Raw genomic sequence first — 19,055 nt, forward strand, 5'->3', positions numbered from 1 at the left:
GGGTGCACAGTATCCATACCTACATGGTCCAGATGCAGCAGTTCAGTCAGGCGCCTGCAGAAGCGTTTGCGGTGTGGGTTAGGGACGTGCCAGGTGAGCRCTGTGGTCCTGCGTGCTTGGGAGAGCCCGCAGAAGGAACAAGTTGGCAGAGTTGGCAGCAGCTACTTCACTGACCCACAATTATGGCTGTAGCACAAGAGGAGAAGCTGTAAAATGTAGCTAAATGCAATAGCATCTCCCAGCTCCGTAGTGACATCCTGTGGTATGGGGGCACAACTGCTAACRGCCAGTCAAGCCGTTAATCGAGGCCGCCTGGTCCTTTTTACCAAGGACCAGACCTGGCAAGCACGGGTGCAAGTTATGCACTGCCCTCTGACCGCAGCAGGAGCAGCTGCATGGCCAGCACGCTGGAGTTGCAGGATGGGTGCTCAGGGACCTAAACGGGTACGAGTTGGTTTGTTTTAAATCAGTCTGCTGCCTTATGCTGCTGCAGAGCTCCTCTGCTTCTAAAAGGTGCTGGTCTCAGGCACTGTGATGATTTGCGCTTTATAAATGTGTAGCACCTCCCTCAGTATGTTATAGAAGAGAGTGTGCAGCTCTAAATATTGCAGCTGGCCTCCTGCCTGAACTGAGGAGCAGAGAGTGAGAGAGACACCAGATGAACATCCAGCTAACTAAGGCAAATGTTAATTTCTTAATTTGGCATGTGTCATCATGTTGAAACAGACTTGCAGACATTTCACCCAGCCAAGAAAACCAGGGGTAGAGATGAGGCAGTGAAACTCTGTCCCTCTCCAGCTCCCCGCTGCTGCTAGAGACCCTCCTTCCACCCCCCCTCACATAGCACACCAGGAAGCCAGTGGCAGAAAAGGCAAGAAGGAAAAACCTGGTGAAAGAGCGCTGGGTGCACAGACTGAAAACCAAAAGCCACCCACATGCAAGAGCAAAGGGTGAAGTCAGCATGTCCAGGTACAGTGAGCTACCTGGGATCCAGCTTCCAGGGATGCTAGGAGTCATGAAGATTTGGTGGCACCCAACCTAAAGATGTCTCCACAGCCCCTGGCAAGCTCAGTGAGATCCATGCTACTGTGTTTACACTGCTTCCATGGCCCAGATCGGAAAGACGAATGCTAGACAGGCCTACGCACACAGCCACTGAAACTCCTCATCGTTGTGCAGAGCTGTGCAGGTGCCAGGGTAGATGGGTGGGAGAAGGCTCTTCCAAACTGCACTGCAGGAGTCACGTCAGATCATGCAGCTCAGCACAAGAGGTGACTGGCCCCCCAGCCACCTGCTTGCAGCACCGGAGGGGGACTGTTCCCAAGAAAATGCTGTCTCCTTTCTTCCTCGTAGGAAAAGTGAAATAGTCAACAACGCTGCCATTGACTTTGTCAGGTGGCATGTTTGGGACCTGCTGTCTTGGCCTCGCTGCAGATTCCTCTCTGCACTCAGTTTTGTGTTAAACATTTCCTTCAGTTCCTAACAGCAACCGAGCTGCTTAGTCAGCTGGCAGCATCTGCCCCACAGCTTCAGGGTGCTGGTGGACTTCTAATTGCTAGTGGATGCCCAAACAGCCACACCAGCAGAAACCCCTCATCCAGGTGGGACTGGCCAGAAGATTGCACCTGATCCTAGCAAGTGCATGCTTGGCCACACTGCTGCATGAATTTGTGTCTTGCAGCTTAATTACTGCAGCTCCCTCTGCTTTGAAATAAACCACAGCTGGTGCAAAATACAGCAGATGTCTGCTCAGCAATGGAGCTCAGCCTGCTGCTTTGCTCACGCTAGTTTCTTACTAAGTACAGACTTGGATTTTCTATTTTCTGATATTCAAAGCCTGTCACATCTTCCTCCATAGCCAGCTCTCACTAGAACACTTCAGCCAGTGACAAATGGGAGAAGACAAGACCGGGAGTTTGATCTTTCCCAGGCAGTATTCCTGCACTGGGGAACTTATTTTGCCTTACAGAGATACAAATAACCCAGATCCCATTGCATTCACAAATAGATGCAAAACTTCTTTTCTCAGCTTCATTTCTTCACGCAGAAGCATGCAGAGAATGCTAGTACGCAGCCCAACAAATCCAAGCTCTATAAACTAATCAAGTGATTTTTCTTATGGGCTAGATAGAAGCAAGGCAGAAAAGCAAACAGCTTTTTTCTATTTTAAAATACTTGGGAAGCACACAAGTCCCACAGAGATGGGAGCCATCTAAATATATAAAGACATAGCTAGATAAATGAATCCATCTGTTGTAATCTAGCAGTTTCATAAAACCAATGGAAAAAAATTGACAGTTTCATGAAACCACTAAAGTGCTATTGATACTTTCAAGTGTTTAAAATTCTTCTCAAATGTGCATGAATGTAGGAAACCAACCATCCCCTCCTGGCTTCACACAGAGACTAGAAAGGGGACAAGACTGTTCATGAACCTGATGTGGACAAACATGCCCCGATAAAGCATGCAATTAAAGCAAATTGCCCTTAAGAATCTAACGCAGACTATCACAAATCCCGCCTTGCTCCCCAGAATACTTTTCTGATTTCCAGGATATGTCAGTACACACACACCCCCCACTATCCTTCTTCCACACAGGGGTCTCAAAGCTTCTCAGAGAAGGTACCTTAGTAAATTCTACAACACTTCCGTACTACTGCTCCACTGGGGAAACAGAGAGGCAAAGAGATGTGCTTATCGACTGACAGGAAGTATTGAAATGTCTGGAAAAACCTAGGTGTCCTATGTGCACATATGCCTTGCTCTCACTACTAGATAGCAACTTCAGTATAAGTCTGCTTGCAATTAGTTATTCTTTTAAAGAATGCACTGAGCAATCCACTGGCAGTTTTACAGGCAGAGAAGGGCAAAGAAAGAGTGTTTTGCTCCAACCCAAAGAACAACCCCTTTCTCGGGTCTGGCCTGAGCGGCCACGTGGCAGCCCTGGCGCAGCTCGCGCTAGTGTGTCRTGAATTCACACCAGCTTTTGTTCGTTTCGAACGCTCTTTTCCACTGCAGCCAGGTGACAGGTATGGAGAAGAGCCCAAGGTTTCCAGACATCAGGGAATCCTACGAAATATATAGCATGACTATCTGTGCAGTGCAGTTACTGCACCAGTACCCAGAGCATCAGCCACCATCTCCCAGGCATGCTGGGGTGGGCCCTGGGACCTCCCAGCAAAGCAGACTGGTCAGTGRGAGATCAGCCGTCGGGCTGTATTAGGCTAGTGGAGAATTCTTGCAGGTGTTTACCATGAAACCTGTAAGCAGGTTCTGCTCATATGAACTTTAGTCTCCTTCCCTTCCCCTCCCCTCTTTGTTACGTTCACCTACTCCATGTCAGCATGATTTACAGGCCAGGTCTTCTGTGATCCTTCTCTGGGAAAACCTCTAGGCCCAGTGTGCAGCCAGAAGGCAAAAGTCTGAAGAACTGGTAGAAAAAGAGAGTTGGCTTGGGCTGAGTCCTGAAAAATTTCCTCACTGAAAGAACCGAGGGGCCAGAGGCCCCAGGGTGCTACCAAAATGCACATATCCAACAACACCTATGGAGTAGGAAGGCATTGGCTGTACTCCCCACTGTGTTCGGTCATGCTCTTCCTGCGAGAGAAGAGAGAAGAACAAACAATCAAGCCCACAGCCCCTAACGCAAAGCCCCGACCAGGTATTATTGCATCTCYACAGCATTATACATACTGAATATAGGGCTATCTAGTGGGTACAGGCATCAGGTAAGACCTGAGGAAAGAAGGAAGTGGCAATGGCCAGTCACTTCTGGAGATCACTTCTTAGTTACTATTTTCAAATGATCTTCTTCTTCTTCCCTTTTTTTCATTTGAGATTTTCTTCTAGAATTTGGTAATTGATGTCTCATTATTTAGTATTTTATTAATAACATACTGTCATTGTGCATAAAAATTACATATTTCCCCACATAAATGCTACAATATGAAAAAACAATCTGCAGTTAATAAAACAGAGACAAATTCCCAATGGAAATTAATGTTCTTAAAAACCATGAACTTGAAGTAAAAAAAAAACCACTCTGCTACATCTGAAGTAATTACAAGAAAAAAAACGAAGCAGAAGACTGTTTCTCTTCAAAACTTGGCAATTTTTATATCATGCTACTGATATTTTTAATAAAAAGTGGTGCTTTTATTCACTGTCACTTCTTTCAGTTTGGCCGGTGCCGTAGCCAAACATCTGCTTGTTAAGTTAGCAGAGTAAATTGATGGTTAGTAACTCACAAGTTTCCACAGAAGACCTCCACAGACATTTCCAAAGTTGCTTTTTAAAGCTTTGTAAGTTTGCCCTTATGAGGAGAAACAGAAAGGGTCAAGCAAAGCATCCGCATAAATGTTCAGGCAGGTTGGGCTGTTCTCTTAAAAAGCCCCAGTGGAGGACACAGGACAAGTTTTCAGCTGAAGGCATCGCAGAGCTTTGAGATGCAGGATTTACACTGAACATCGGACAAGACCACGACTGGAGAAAGCTGTGAGCACAGGAAACACAGCTAAAAGCAATGGTGACATGGCAAATAGTTCACTGCTAAAAACAATTCGTTTTCCTTCTCTGTCTAGAGAGCAGCAGAGGAAAATTAATAGTTAAAGCTTCTGAGCAGGCTCCTGCCAATGTTACGTGCAGGCTGATCCTTCTCTATACCCAAGGAATTCTTAGAAGGCAACTAAGTTATACTAAATATATCATACTGCGCTGAATCCTGTATATGCAGGATTTAAGAGCCAAGGTCCCAAAGATACAGATACAATCCAGATAGCCAGCAGCAAGTCTCCCAAGTCCTGYGTCTACACTGTCCCCACAGGCTGTACCAGGAGAATTCGGGAACAACAGACTTTGGGGCCCSTCCAAGAGCAGGCACAGAAAAGGCATCCTTATGTAGCCTAACTCCAGCAGCACTTCTCCTGAAAGCTCTGCCTTTCCTGTTCTGCTACAAAACCTGACAAAAACAGCCACAAAAACAGCCACAAATCAGAGTTGAGACAAAAAATACTACTATTGACAAAAAAAAAATCTTACTGAGAGAATAATGATGTCAAAAAGATCTAAAAGGAACAATACAAACACACACATAAACCACCAAATAGTCTTAACATCCTCAGACAGAAGGCAAATAGATGTGCTAGGTAGAGCCAGGATACACGGGCTCTTCCTTTCCTCAGTGATAACGAGTTTCYGACCGGCTGGCCGGCCACCCAGCCCGGCCGGCTGCCTCCCCCCCGGCCGCAGGCCAGGGCAGCCCCCGGGGAAAGCAGCAAGTTTCTCCAAGGCTGAAATGCCTCTGCCAGAGGCAGTGAGGGAGCCCAGGCCCCAGCACCTCCGGGACGATCGGATGTTTCGCTTTGCTTATGCCGTACCTGCACAAATGCATCTCAGCTTGGTCTCAGTTGCCATGGGAACTGCAGGTGCTAATTATTTTCCTACCACGCAGCAGGGGACCAGGCTGTGTGCTGAACAGCGCTGGTGTAAAACGGGAACTCGCAGGGCTGCAGACGAGGCCAGAATCAGGCCCGGATCCTTCGGGCGCAGTCTGAAAACAAGCCACCGCTGGCTGCTGCCCGCTTGATTTGCCAAGTCCGTTACTTACCGTGCAATGACAGCACCTGCGCCAGGGCTGTGCACGCACCCGGCTGCTCTTCGCTGCCAGCAGCAAAGACATCCACCACAGTGTGCCCAGCAAGAGCAAGCAACTGCGCAACTGCTTCCGAGCAATGCTGCCTTACCACCACTAAGCGACAGTGTTTCCCGCATTTTTGATAATGAGAATGGCAACTCTGCAAGACCAAAGTCCAATTTTTATTAGTAATGGGTAATGCCTCCTTTTAGTGTTTGAAGTGTTTTATTTTCTATGATATGTTTGTTTAACATGTTACTTCTTCATGACACAGTGAATTACAAACCTGTTTATTGTACTTTCACTACCACCAGCAAGCTAYATGGATAAATCAAACAAGCATAGTAGTCCAGGTAACTCCTCCTGTAACATTACAAGAGGATGGCTAGTCTAATATAACTGATTTACAGTCTGGTTTTAATCAAAAAGCATGAATAGTTTTCCAAAATACATCACTTTTTTTCCCCCTTCAAGATACATTATTTGTACCTGTGAAAGCCTTATAAGCTGTCCTCAGCTGTGTTGGCAATTTAAATAGTGATAACCCTACAACTCGATGCTCTTTGATAGGCACCAATTATGTTTCCATTTGCATCAAAGGCACTTCTGTCTGTGACTTCACATAGAGCACAAATTATGCCCAAATGGTTGTTATTTTCAGGGACAAAACTTCTTTACTGGTCTATTTTATCACACATATCTTATGTTTTGAAAAATAATTTAATCAATTTGATAACTCCACTTTTCTTCATTGCTACATGCTGCAAAGCACATTCCTACAGAAAATGGATGCAAGTACCAAGCAACCTCCTCTGAATTTTCATTTCTGAAAAATGTCCTACCCTTACCAGAGAGGAATTCATAGACTTTGAGGCTGAGGCTTATTTACAAAAGGCCCAGCTTTCACAGGCGGCTATAGCAGAGATGCTTGCTTCTCCTTGCTTTCACACTCATGCAACGGAGAAGTGTCCAGGAAGTAGTTGCTGCRGTGACAATAAATAACGTTATCAAGCCCAATGCTGTATGATTTCAAGACCATAATCCAATATCTTGTTAGGGATCTATAGCATTCAAAGACACTCAGATATTGATGGCTACAAGATTAGTAGCCATGCAATCAAGCCGACACTATAGCTGTGCAACCCAGATGCAATCTCCTTGGAGTCTCTTCGGTGACAGAAAGCACACGGCACATCACATCCAGTTAAGAACGAGCAACTAAAAAGGCCAAAAAAAAAATCTGCCTGAACAGAAGGATGCGCAGTTCTCAGTACTCTTCTGAATAGTACATCTAAACTCATCTGCACAGCCAATACAGTGCAATTAGCCCTCACTGGCGCTAGYGAGACAGTGGTACAGCCAAGCTACAGACATTTCTACCACCCGCCAGCTARCCCGGCCCTGTAATTAACTGCAGAGCCTCACGGAGCTCTGCCTGATTAGCTGTTTCAACTAATGAGAGGCTCCAGACTCAGCTAACATGACGTCTGAATTACCTGCCACTCACGCGCTGGTCTCTGCGGCCGCGCAGAGCCAGCCGCAGGTGCAGACCGGGGCTGCAGCGGGGGCGCAAAGAGCGACGGGGGCCACCCACCAACCCCGCACCGCTCCTCTGACTTCAGTCACACAGATYGAATGTTTGGGATGGTTACGCGCATGGGAGCAAAAGCTGGCGGTTCCTGTATGGCTATTACCCAAGATATAAAATGTTTGACGTTTTAATTAAGATCTACAATATCGATGTCACAAAATGAGTCTGGAATTACAAGAGCGGGATCTGATCTGATTGTAAAAAGTTCGGCTATTCAATTGAAGGCCAGCATTCGGTCATAACCAGAGAAAAGTTAAGGTCAGGAGTCCAAGTTCAGGAGTGGAGAAAATAAGAAGCCGAAGGAAACATTATATCCTCCAATAATCCTTGCAGGAGATATGATTTCAGCATGAAAGGATACAGTCCAGCTTTAAAGTTTCCAAGCAAGAATCATTCTACTATAATGCCACTGTGAGATAAAAGCAGACATGTGATCTAGTAATACTGGCCTCTTTCACTGGTGTTTTTATTGGTGCTGCTCTCCATATTAAAGAAAACAAACACTCTGCTTTTAATATTAAAGATAACTCCAACAGGTCTGCTTTAGAGAACCTTTCTGTGTTAATCTGTTCCTTGTAATACAGCTACCCTTGTGTAAATTTGGAAGGTGGCCTGTAAAAGGAAAAGCAAATAGAGGATTGGCTTGTTTTAAAACTTCTTTCCTTGCTTTTTGTTGCTTTTTCTTTTTTTAATATCAGCTTCTTCTCCTTTCTCTTTTAAAGGGTCATGGCAAGACTTCCACCGTACAAGAAAAAACAAGGATGTGACCTCACATGAGATAGAAGGAAAGGGAGATTTGGATCCTCCTGAGTCCTGAAATTACATCAAGGAATGCATACGTGTAAGAAAGAGCATGTTCATGCTGYAGAAATATCACCCAGTTGTTAGCGCACTAGGGGGAAATTCAGGAGACAGGATCTACTGCAATTCTACTCTTAGCCTGACAGGTAACTTCACACAAATCATTTCCTCTTCCCGTGTCTCGATTTCTCCATTGCTAAAAAAGGTAACATGAAATGTACACAAATTTTAAAGCTCTGTGAGCTAAGACAGTGCAGTATAACAGCAGGTATCGCTGCCACGAATTCACCAAAGGAGCTAAAGGATGATCCCCCGCTTCGCAGAGCCCCATCTGCAGATGGGGCACGGCCATTTGGAGCTGCTGGAGCTCCCGCTCCCTTCTGCCTCTTGTTCATGATGTGGATTCAAACGGAAAGTTTCAACAGTAAAGAATCATTTTGCACTCAGTTTTTTGCCAGATGGCAATATCCTTGTGCTTAAATCATACAATCACATATTGCTAAATATTTCTTAAACTAGTTCTGTCAGCTGGTCAAAAAAGTCTGGCGCAAAAGAACTAAAAAGCAATCGATTGCCAGCATTAATAAGTTCAAGCAAACTGAAGTGAAAATCTTTCTACCTACTTACACAGGCCACAAAGTTAGTCCATAAAATGTCTCATGATCACTGGCACAAGAGTTGTATTTCTGAATGCAAAGAAGGGCGTAGATTCTTTGATGATGGGGTCAGCAAGGAATTTTCCCCTTACAAAGCAAGAGGAACACATTAACCAAAAAATTGTAGCGGATATTGAGACAGTTTAGCTAGCAACTGAAGTTATCACACGCTACAGAAAACCAAGGAGTCTGTGAACAGTGCCAATGTTAACTGAAAAACAAGGTATATTTGCTGAAACAGAAGCTGGAAATATCTTCCTTTATCTACTGTGCACTCTTAAGCTGCTTACAGTAATGGACATCACGATTTACATCAGTCCTCACTGATGATTGCTTGGATGAGCTGGAGTGCAAGACAAGATGCTGTTGACCTGACCACTTCTGCAGCCGGGATAGGTCACACATAACCTTGCACCATCAGTAACATTGGGATCCCAGCTTCACACAATGCAGTCCTCCTATACTGCCTGGGAACATTATGTATTTGCCTGTCATGAGAAAAATTTGGGGAGAAGGCAAAGGATTAAAAAATGAAAACACTGAGGAAACAAGCTCCTCTTTGGTGTAGAGCACCTCAGCTGCTGCCCCGAATCATATCCTCCTGCTGGAGGGAGACATCGGCCTTGGTAATTAGCCAGTCATCAAAATCTTCCTCGGGAATTCCTCCTCCTGAGAGGCACATGCAGATCAGAAGGCTGTCTAAACACAGCGAGTCTCCTCTCACTTGCTGGATTATTTTCTTTGTCCCTAGGGTTGCTCAAGCCAGGGGGAACTCCAGCTTTAACAGAAGGTGGCTTGCTTTTCTCCCTGTTTTTATAACAAGAGTAAGCACAAAGGCACCTTTTAGATAATGTCCAGTTCTTCAGAGCGAAGGTCTCTGCAGTACCAAAGGGTTTTTAAACTTCACTTCTGTCTTCACTGCAGTTTTATCAGGCTACTGCATTTCTAGGATGCCTGGCACACCACTACCCTAATCTGAAATGTACTGATGATGAGAAACAGCAAAAGACACTTCAGGTTGCTTGATTTTCTACTTACTCCAAGGAGATGTTGCAATTCCCACATACAGGATATTGTATATACTCTAACAAATCAGAGGTGCAAGAGCAATGGTCACTAGAGACCTACACTGGGCTTTCCAGCTCTAGAAGAGACAGGGACACAAAGGAATAGGAGTTGTCACCTTGTAGGAGCAGGGCCCTAGACAGCTGGTTGTTGAATTCCTGTCCACGACAGGTCAGATGCCATGCCTGAAAAACTTGCAGTGAAATGGTGTGTATTGGCATTAAAGACATCAGAACTGGATTATATTTGGACACACACTGGTAAAGTATTTGCAAGGGATATAGAATAGCTGAGGATTTGCCATGTTCACATAGTACTCCTAAAGTTGGATAAAATTTAACTGCAGTAAGTTAGGAAACCTTGCCAACTCCAAAGCACTACCCCAAATTTGGGCCAAAACAATGCACTGGCACTGAAATGCTCTGGAAGGATTTTCTCCTTTCTGCCAAATGCTGTTGATCAGATAAGAAAAGACAGACTGTGGACCACAAGAGCAGGGGTGCTGCTGCTGGAGAGGGTTGTGCTTTGGAAAAGAGCYTTTGTGGCAAAAACTAAGGAAACGGGGACTAAAAACCAACATACTTGCAGAGCTGTGTGCCGGGCCAAAGGAATGGGGTTGCTGAGGGACCTCCAAGTCTCCAACGAGGACCTCTCTGGGCAGAGCGTATTGCTCAGGACCTGCTTCTGCCGAGCTTCCCTTAGCCACCGCTCTGTATTCCTCACTTTCCCAAATCTACAGGGGAAAACGGGACACTGAATTGTTATGGTACATAAAAACGCTCTTTCCAGAGAGTTACTTGGAGCAACACAGAGTGGGAGGTGAAAGAAAGAACAAAACAAGTATTTAAGTCAATGGGAAGTCACAAGCCCACGGAGTCTGTCTTTGGTCAGAGCGCAGCCCCAGTTCCTATCAGGCTGAACTGCGGCATGCGTGTTTACAGCACAGCCCTCAGCGGGGCTGCTTGTACGCGCCAGTGCTCCCCCAAGGCAATCACACCCTGCCCTGCCTGCCCCCCTGGAAGGAGGGGAGGGAGCCCACAAAGCCAGGAGATTGCACACGACCATGCGGGAGAAGCGCCGCCTTGCAGGAACCCTCCCCTTCCCTGCCGGGCGATTCAACGGGATATTTAAAAGCTTCTCCCCATCTCTTCGAAGGGAAGGGGGGAGGATCCGTCTGATTGTATCTGTGACCCTGGCAACTCTTCACAAGCAGAGACAGCTGAGTCACTAATATTTAGAAAAATAACATAATTGACTATATTCAGCCCTGCGGAGGACCCCTGCTGGGTATTCACAGTTAAACATTAGCAACTCAGTCATTTCTGGCAGCCTTTGTGAAGGGTTGTCAGGGTTGTAGATTCAATTAGATGACCTCCGACAAACCCATTTCCACTGCAAATATCTTTAAAAAAATACATTAAATCCCCAGTAAATACAGTGAAATTGGAGGAGACAACCCTTCCTACCTCATTGAACGTCCCAAATCACCATCCAGACCCAGCTAGATGTCTTGCCTGGGTGTTATGCTTGTGTAGCTCTATTCTCACTGCTGCCTAATGTGATTTACCACTGTCTGTGGATTGCACTCTTTAAATCTGAAAATGTGACAGTGTTGCAGTTTCGGATGCAGATTAGGATATAAAATGCTGTTGAAAAGCTAAAAACGTTTGCATGCATCTTTCTTTTCATTGCGTAGGGGTGACTGCTTTTTTACCGCCTCTTTTTTACCTTCAGACAGCTTTTTTTTCCATTATTAGCTTTGAATTGTTTCGATGTAAGAGGCATTAATACAAATAGCTAGATCTGGTGTTTTCTATTACCCATTACAATACACTGCAGTAGTGCATTACATGGAATTAGAATATTTACTTTCTCCTCAGTAATCTATGATAAAAGTGATTAACATACCAGTAAGGCAACTAGAAGGGGGATTTTAAAATTCTATTTCACACACAGGGTTTTATGACAAGCCGTAGAGCAAAACATCCAAGATGGACAATATTTGCTAGCACTATCACAATGAAATCAGCTAACACCTCAATTACACCTTGTAATTGCTTCTTATAATGTGTAAGACATTTCTAATTCAGCTTTTAAACATCCCAGTTGTATAAGTTCCTGTCTGTCTCCTCAGACTACAAGATTTTATTTCAGCCAACATATTCCGCCTTGGTAAATTTGTTCTCAGCACTTTTTTTTTTTTTTTTTTTTTGTGTCTTTTATAGCCTAAATAATTTTGAACAACTACCAACTCTTCACCTTTCCTGCACACAACAATGTTTGAGGAAATATAAAGAAACAGAGCAGTGCTGGATTCTCAAGATGTCTCTCCAGAGAGAAGCTTAATGAAACAATATTTTAAAATAATATATCCCATTGTGTGAGTTACAATAGGAGATGAATTCAACAGGACAAAACTATAACAGGATAAGAGCTATTAGGAAACGATTATCCAGAAAACCATGAACTAACATTTTCACAAATGGCATTATAATTATTCTTTGTGCACGGTGCAAAATAATATACTACGAGTGGTTATAGAAAGGAAACTTTCTTTACATATAGTGTAAATTGGGATATGGAACAGAGACACTGCATGCAGTTGAGTCCTGATTTTTTTTTCCTGAATGTTCCCTGCTGAGCAGTGCCACAATTAATCAAGCTTTCTAGGTTTTAGTTAATTGCTGGACCCCAATAAATTGGTTTGTACTGGCATTGGTCCAGGCCTGATAATTTCACAGCCTTGAGTTTGGAAACTGCTGCATGTTCACACAAGAACCTTGCTAGCCGGCAGCTGGGGGGGAAAGAATAAAGGAAACTCTTGTTGTGTGAGGTTCAGTAACACTTAAAAAGCCAGTGCACTAACAACAGTGTCTTCGCTGTTTGTTTATTTTCTCCATGCGYTTTTTTAACGATGAAGGGAAATGCCCCCTTCCCTTATTTTAAGCTTTCTCTGTAGCCAATTGTCCTCAGCGAGCCGCTCCGAACCCCACCAGCGTCCCCTCGGAAATTTCCGCTGTACCCATCCCGCAGCAAGTTCAGTGCGGCTTTTGTGAAAGCGCAGGTATTTTTTCCCCTTTTTCTACAACCTCTTTCACGTCAAAGGATCGTTGCCTTCTCGTGAAGAAAAGCTGATGGCCAGCTTCAGGGCAGGAGGCACAAGCGGCTGCAGGGTCTGGCCTGGGCGCGTGCTGGAGAGAGCCCTTCGCCACCAGCCCCGGGGCCCACGGCAGCGTTAGCGCCTGGCCCGAGTGAATCGTAATGAAATCACGACCATAAATCATACGGGTTATCGGTGTGAAAGCACGGTATGCAGCTATCAGTTCGCCTTGCAAGTGGGCTCCGTCAAGTGAAGGGCTTTGCGCCCCAGCCCTCGCTGGCACCGTGGGGACGGGGGCACGCTGGCCGGCTCTGGCTCCGCGCTGGCACTCGCTCCGCTTCGGTCTCCCGGGAGAAGGCTCATTTGGCACGCGCCGTCTACTAATGGGTTTCAGGAGCGCTCTCGCACCAGCCAGCATTACACAGCGGCCAAGGTGTTGCCTGACCCCGTCGTTACCGTCTTTGGCTCGCCGAGGCGAGATCAGAGGCGCTAATCACAGTTTTATGAAAGCGTGTTTGAACTGTGAGGGGAGGCTCRTTCAGGCTGCCTGGACTCCCTCCGCCGTGCCGGGACCGGACAGGGCCCATCTGCGGGTGGCTCTGCGGGACTTGTCGCTGCCTCCCTCACGCAGAGCTASGTCCTCGGCAAGCGCAAACCGCTGGGAGTCTTCTCAAGCCTGGCAAATTTCTGCCAAGTGAGACTCCAGTCAAAATTTCAGTGGAAAGGAAAAACCTGCTGTTTTATGTGAACTGTACCACTTTCTGCCATTTTCAAGGATGTAAGATACTAAAAAGCAATCAGTATAAAGCTCCTCACCAAACTTTAACAGCATCACTTATTGTTTGAGGCTGCTCTTCACATGCTGAAAATGCTCATTGAGATGCTCCTGCGTGCTACATAGCATTACACTTAGAGAGAAGCAGTAATTGTACGTTGTGCAGGCTTCTCCCGAAAAAATAGTCTCCATACGAGAGTTACACATGGATGTTTGGACTGTAGATTTGGACCTGCTACCTTGAAAAAAAAATGCTCCTTTTGCTCAAATATGAGGCACCAATCAGGGATTCAGAGTTCTGTTTTCAACCACATTAATGATGCTATGCCTCCAACACTCATTAAATTTCAATAAAAGATTAAATAACTAAAAAGACATTCAGTACTACTATTAATACTAGAGAATGGCAAAAGGCACATCTGGCATGACTAGTAATTTCTTTTAAAATGATAAATAAGTAAATTAGATGGATAAACATGCAAAAAGAATAAACTAGAAGTCAGTGGTTTCAGTTAGAAATTACGATGCACCACTGATAATAAGACGTATCTGATCAAGAATCAGTCCAGCTGGATGAGAAGGTAAAAGGACAGGACAACATTCTGCAGAAGTTACAAAGATTAGCCCTTTCACAGTTTTGTTGCAGTTTGTGTACTTTCCTCGGGCTCTTTTGAAATTTCGAGCAATAATTGCTTCTACATATCTGGGTGAGGACGCTGTAAAAATTCTGATTACTATTGCACCCTCAGTCAACAGCTGGATAGTGATGTTTCACCACACTGTGGTGAAGGGTATTTTATATGCAGCTGCTGATTATATGAGAAATCTATGTTCCTACAAATTGTCCTACTGACTTTGACATTACAAGTACGAGAGAGAACTACAAAATCATGATTACAGCTGCACAGACATGACTGCGGTGATTGGAATCTTAAAAATATCTAGATTAGATTAGATCAGATYAGATTAGAGACAGTTGCAGATGAGCACCATGGAAAATCCAGGAGGGCCTCACTTCCCAGTGCATATGCATATCTATTCTACACCTCTACACTCGTCTTCCTAACACCCTCCCCAACAAAGCATCATTTGCTCCAAGACAGGGTGAAATATTGTGTGGTCTCCTCTCCTGCATTCTCTTATTTGTTTTACAGTTCCTGACAGCTCTTGTGACTCTCTGCTCACCTATATGCTTGAAAAYGAGATTTGGGAATATATACTTTATTTGCATACTCTATATACTTTATTTTGAGAGAACTATAAAAGATGTCCAGCTACTTTTCAGTYGCAGACAAATATGTGCACTTCAAGGTAATGAGGAACTGGGCTGGAATTTCAAATTTTATGTAATATTGTTGTTATTTTTTGACAAACTCTATTCAAGGATCTCAGATTCACTGAGTCTCTCTGTTCTGCTGCTAGATAAGTAGTTAATTACTAGTGTGCGAACAGTGAATCCCCACTCCAGATGAAGTCAGTGCTATAAAATGAACAGGAGGGTGGAGAATGTCATGACCATCCTATGCCATAATCACAAAATCACGCACATCCCAAGCCCTTTCTGTTCAACAGCGTATGAGAAGACTGCTTGATGAACATCCAGACTCTGTTCCCAGTGCGATGGTTCCAGGGCTGATCCAAACCACAAAAAGTAATTTAGAGATTATTATCAAATCCTAGGAACAATCTTTAGCATTTTAAGATACATTTTCCAACGGGCTCAACTGAAGTTATAGGAACRCAAAAACACTAAGGAACTCATTATTTTAAAGATTTCTTTCACACTTCTTCAGAAGCCAAAGATTGACCATAGATGATAACTTTTTCTTAAAAGCAATGGGGGAAAAAGCAAGACAGGGAGGTAAATGGAAATTGTGTCATGTGCCTAACATCTCTCAAAACTAAATGTCTAACCYAATTAAGAAAACTCCACATGGTGCAAAAATGTGTTAGTGTTCGCACGAATCTTTTGTGCTGTTTTTTCCATCACAAGAACTGAGAGATGATAGCGGGGTACTTCTCAGTTACTTGGGGCATGGCACAAGCACAGGGAGTTCTCCTGTTAGTGTTGCAGCTTATTAGCTTAAGATACTTTATTAGCTTAAGCTAATAAATATTAGCTTAAGATAGTTCCACTATGTTTAATGAGAATTACAGGGCTAAATCTCTGCTCTCTTAGAAACTTAGGGCATCCCGGACTCTAATGCCCACTATAAGGAGCAATTCTTTCCTCTCCAGACACCAGCAAACCTAGCATATTCAACCAAGGAGTTCAGCTTGGCAGCGTGAAGGGTAACGACACAGGCAAGGCTTCTCTGGAGCTCCCTGCGTCGCATGTGTGCAGCAGCCCAGCTATGGAAACTGTAGTTGCATTCTCCTGCTGAGAAAAACATCTCCTCGGTTACGTCAGTGCCGTATTTTAAGGGGAATGAGAGAGGCTCCCTAACACCAGGCTATCTCAGCGGCCACACGGGACGAAGCACAGTGGGTTGTGGCAAGACATGAAGAGCTTTTAACTGTACTTACTCCTCAGTGATACTTTGATAGAAGTAGAGAAGGAGAAGGACTCAGGCATGGGCTCAGTGATACCAGTATCCAAGGGCACTGGCAAACTCTGCAAGCCCAGCGAGGGTCTCTCTCCAAGATGCAACCTTCAAACATYGCGTTCACGCACAATGTCCCGCAGGCATCACGTTATCCTGGCACTAACAACCACTGCACTTGCTGTGATGCTGTGCCAGGTGAAGGTGCATGACAGGAAACAAGAGGCAGCCTCTGTACACGACCATGAAAGACACAGCCTGAGTAGCAGGGCTAGGACAAGAGCTAGGACATCCTGCCTTTAAGCCTAGGTTTCCACCACATTGCCCATCCAGGGAGTCCCAGCCTGCACCTGAAGGAAAGGCTCTTTTAGCCTCTATGCCAATTCTCTGCGACCTAGATCTGCTGAGTGGGAAAAGGGCTCAATTTTTATGGAGTGAAGGTCTCACACTGGAATTAATCTCTTCTAAGGCTGCCAGACACCGTCATTTTCAGAAACAGCCTTACAGACTGCAGCAGAAAGTGCTGGCATCTATAAAGACTTTCACAAGGCACTCCTCAGGCCAAATAAGGAATTTGTCTTTACAGAATCTCTCGGCAAAAGAATTCAGGTCAAGAAGTCTATAGAAAATATTTCGTTCCTCATTACTACTGCACTGACTATGCATAGAGTACTGCTTGAAGAGTTACAATTATGTTGTCCTTATTTACACATATTGGGCTTTGCATCAGCACAGAGAGGGAAAAACGTGATGAATACTGTCGAGATGAAGTCTGACAGAGGGGAGTAGCTGTGTTAGGCMGGTTGTCCTGGAGGATGTCTGCATAGGACACCAAGCTCTGCCCRGGTACAAAGCAGCACCTAGCAAAAACATGCAGATGCTACAAAACCTATCTCTCAAGGCTGCCTACAAGGACCCAAGAATCACAAGGATTTGTTATTTCGTTTCTTCTCGAGAGAGACCTACAAATGGTGCATTTTATTTTCAGTAGTACTGAAAGAAGCAGATACTCACATTCCTTACGAAGCTGGAAGTCCCTAGGCACTTTTGCAGATCCCACCACATGTATGTTCACTTTGGCTGCTGCCATCCTGACAGAGATTGTCTAAACAGTGACTTTAGCAGCAGAACAAAACCCTTGCAGATCAGAGGCCCAGCATGGAGAAGCAGCCCTTATCCAACTGTAGTAACATGGGAATTCAGGAAGAGAAAAGAAAACATTCTGGAATTTGGACAGGACAYACAGTGCTGCCTTTTCTCTAACGAAACATCATTTGAATTATATTACTAGAGGCGTTTTAGTATCTCATTCACTCCTCAGAAATGTGATGCCCTATCAATTTAGCCCCCTCTACACTGTAGGGAATGGCTTGTTTTTTGATTCTGAAGGAAAACTACCCCATATGGAGTCACTAGCACAACTTCAGCTCCCTGCAAAGACAGTGGAACAAAAGTGCAGAACTTCACTTGTAATTCCTGMAGGAAATCCAAGAAACGTCTCTGATAATGCAATCCAGTTTAAATTTACAGCTGTCAAGGGATGTACAATCTACCACATGTCTTGCTGGACTGTTCCAATAAAAACCTGCTTTCCTTTTGCAATGTGATCTTTATTTCTCTTGACTTCACTTACCTTCACTGTTACACCCTTCACTTACTTCTACATTGCCTGGAGATGTCTGAACTCTAACTTCTGGCATAAGATCAGGATATCTGAAGCGATCCTGGGGTAGGATGTACTAGTGCTCCTGCATTCAACTGGCTCCCCAACAGCCGAGGGCAGCCCCTAGGAAAGTCCCTCCAGCCTGTGTCAGCGTCAGTGGGAGGACTGAAGCTGGCTTTGGGTCAGGCTCTTTGCTGAGTGCGACAGAGTTGGTTCAGTCATCGGTCTGGGTCTATACATTATTCCTATGCAGTTAATCTCACAGGCTGAGTCCATGCAATTCTGCATGGGAAGAGCATTTCTGCAGCCCCACAGATTGGAAGGATATATGTACATGCTTTACTCTCCATAAGCATGGACATACCTGTAYACCTGAGCTTGCACAGCCCAGATTCCCTGCCTTCTGATTCAGTTATCATTTGTTTTTGCATTTGCTGTTCCTGCTTCTCATGGTGGGTCCCCCAGAGCTGTCAGTCTGCAGCAGGAGCCACCATATCTATGACTGAGAGCTTCAAGTGATGATTTTTCCCTTAGGAACAAGGATTATTGCCTGTGCATACCAAGTCAGAGAATGACAGACACAGAAGTAAGCGTGGAGCAGTGTTTTCAGGATAATTAGCTCCAGAACATGGTTTCTCTTTCTTTTCCTTTTTTAATAGTAAGAGCTAGAAAATCACTCTTCACTAGCACACAGCCCTGCTTACTCACGAAGCCATGCTAGAAAGCACTTAGCAAGTCATCTACTCCATCCTCAGGCCAGCACAAGGTTTCACCTACACTATCTTTTCAATATTTGTCCAGCCTAGTTAAAACGGAAGAAACGAAGTTGTGTTCACCTTCCAGCTCTTTGAAAATATCTACCAAGACTCGGAGGTGTGTGACCTCCCCAAACACCCTGGGTGTTTAGGTTGCAATCTGTTGCTCCTCGCGACGTCTCCTCGTACCTCACCCTTCTTCTCGGACCATCTGTCAGGGGTTCACTGATCTCTCCCCACTAGCACCAGGGGCTACAGCAGGACGGGACAGCAGGGTCTGACCCGCACACAGTGTCGTGAGTCGCGGGGTCCGTCTAGYGCCGCCAAAATCTCCGGGCGACCGTGGCGCCTCCTGGCACAGCAGGGCAGAGCGGGGGGCGCGCGCAGAGCCCGCGGAGGAGGCACCGCGCCCCCGCCTCCGCTCCGCGGCCGCGCCGCCCGCCCGGCGCAGGCTCCTCCCCGGCCCTTGTCAG

The sequence above is a fragment of the Rhea americana genome, unplaced genomic scaffold, assembly GCF_003343005.1.
Source record: "Rhea americana isolate MKP2758 unplaced genomic scaffold, rheAme1 scaffold_6, whole genome shotgun sequence".
Taxonomy (NCBI): domain Eukaryota; kingdom Metazoa; phylum Chordata; class Aves; order Rheiformes; family Rheidae; genus Rhea; species Rhea americana.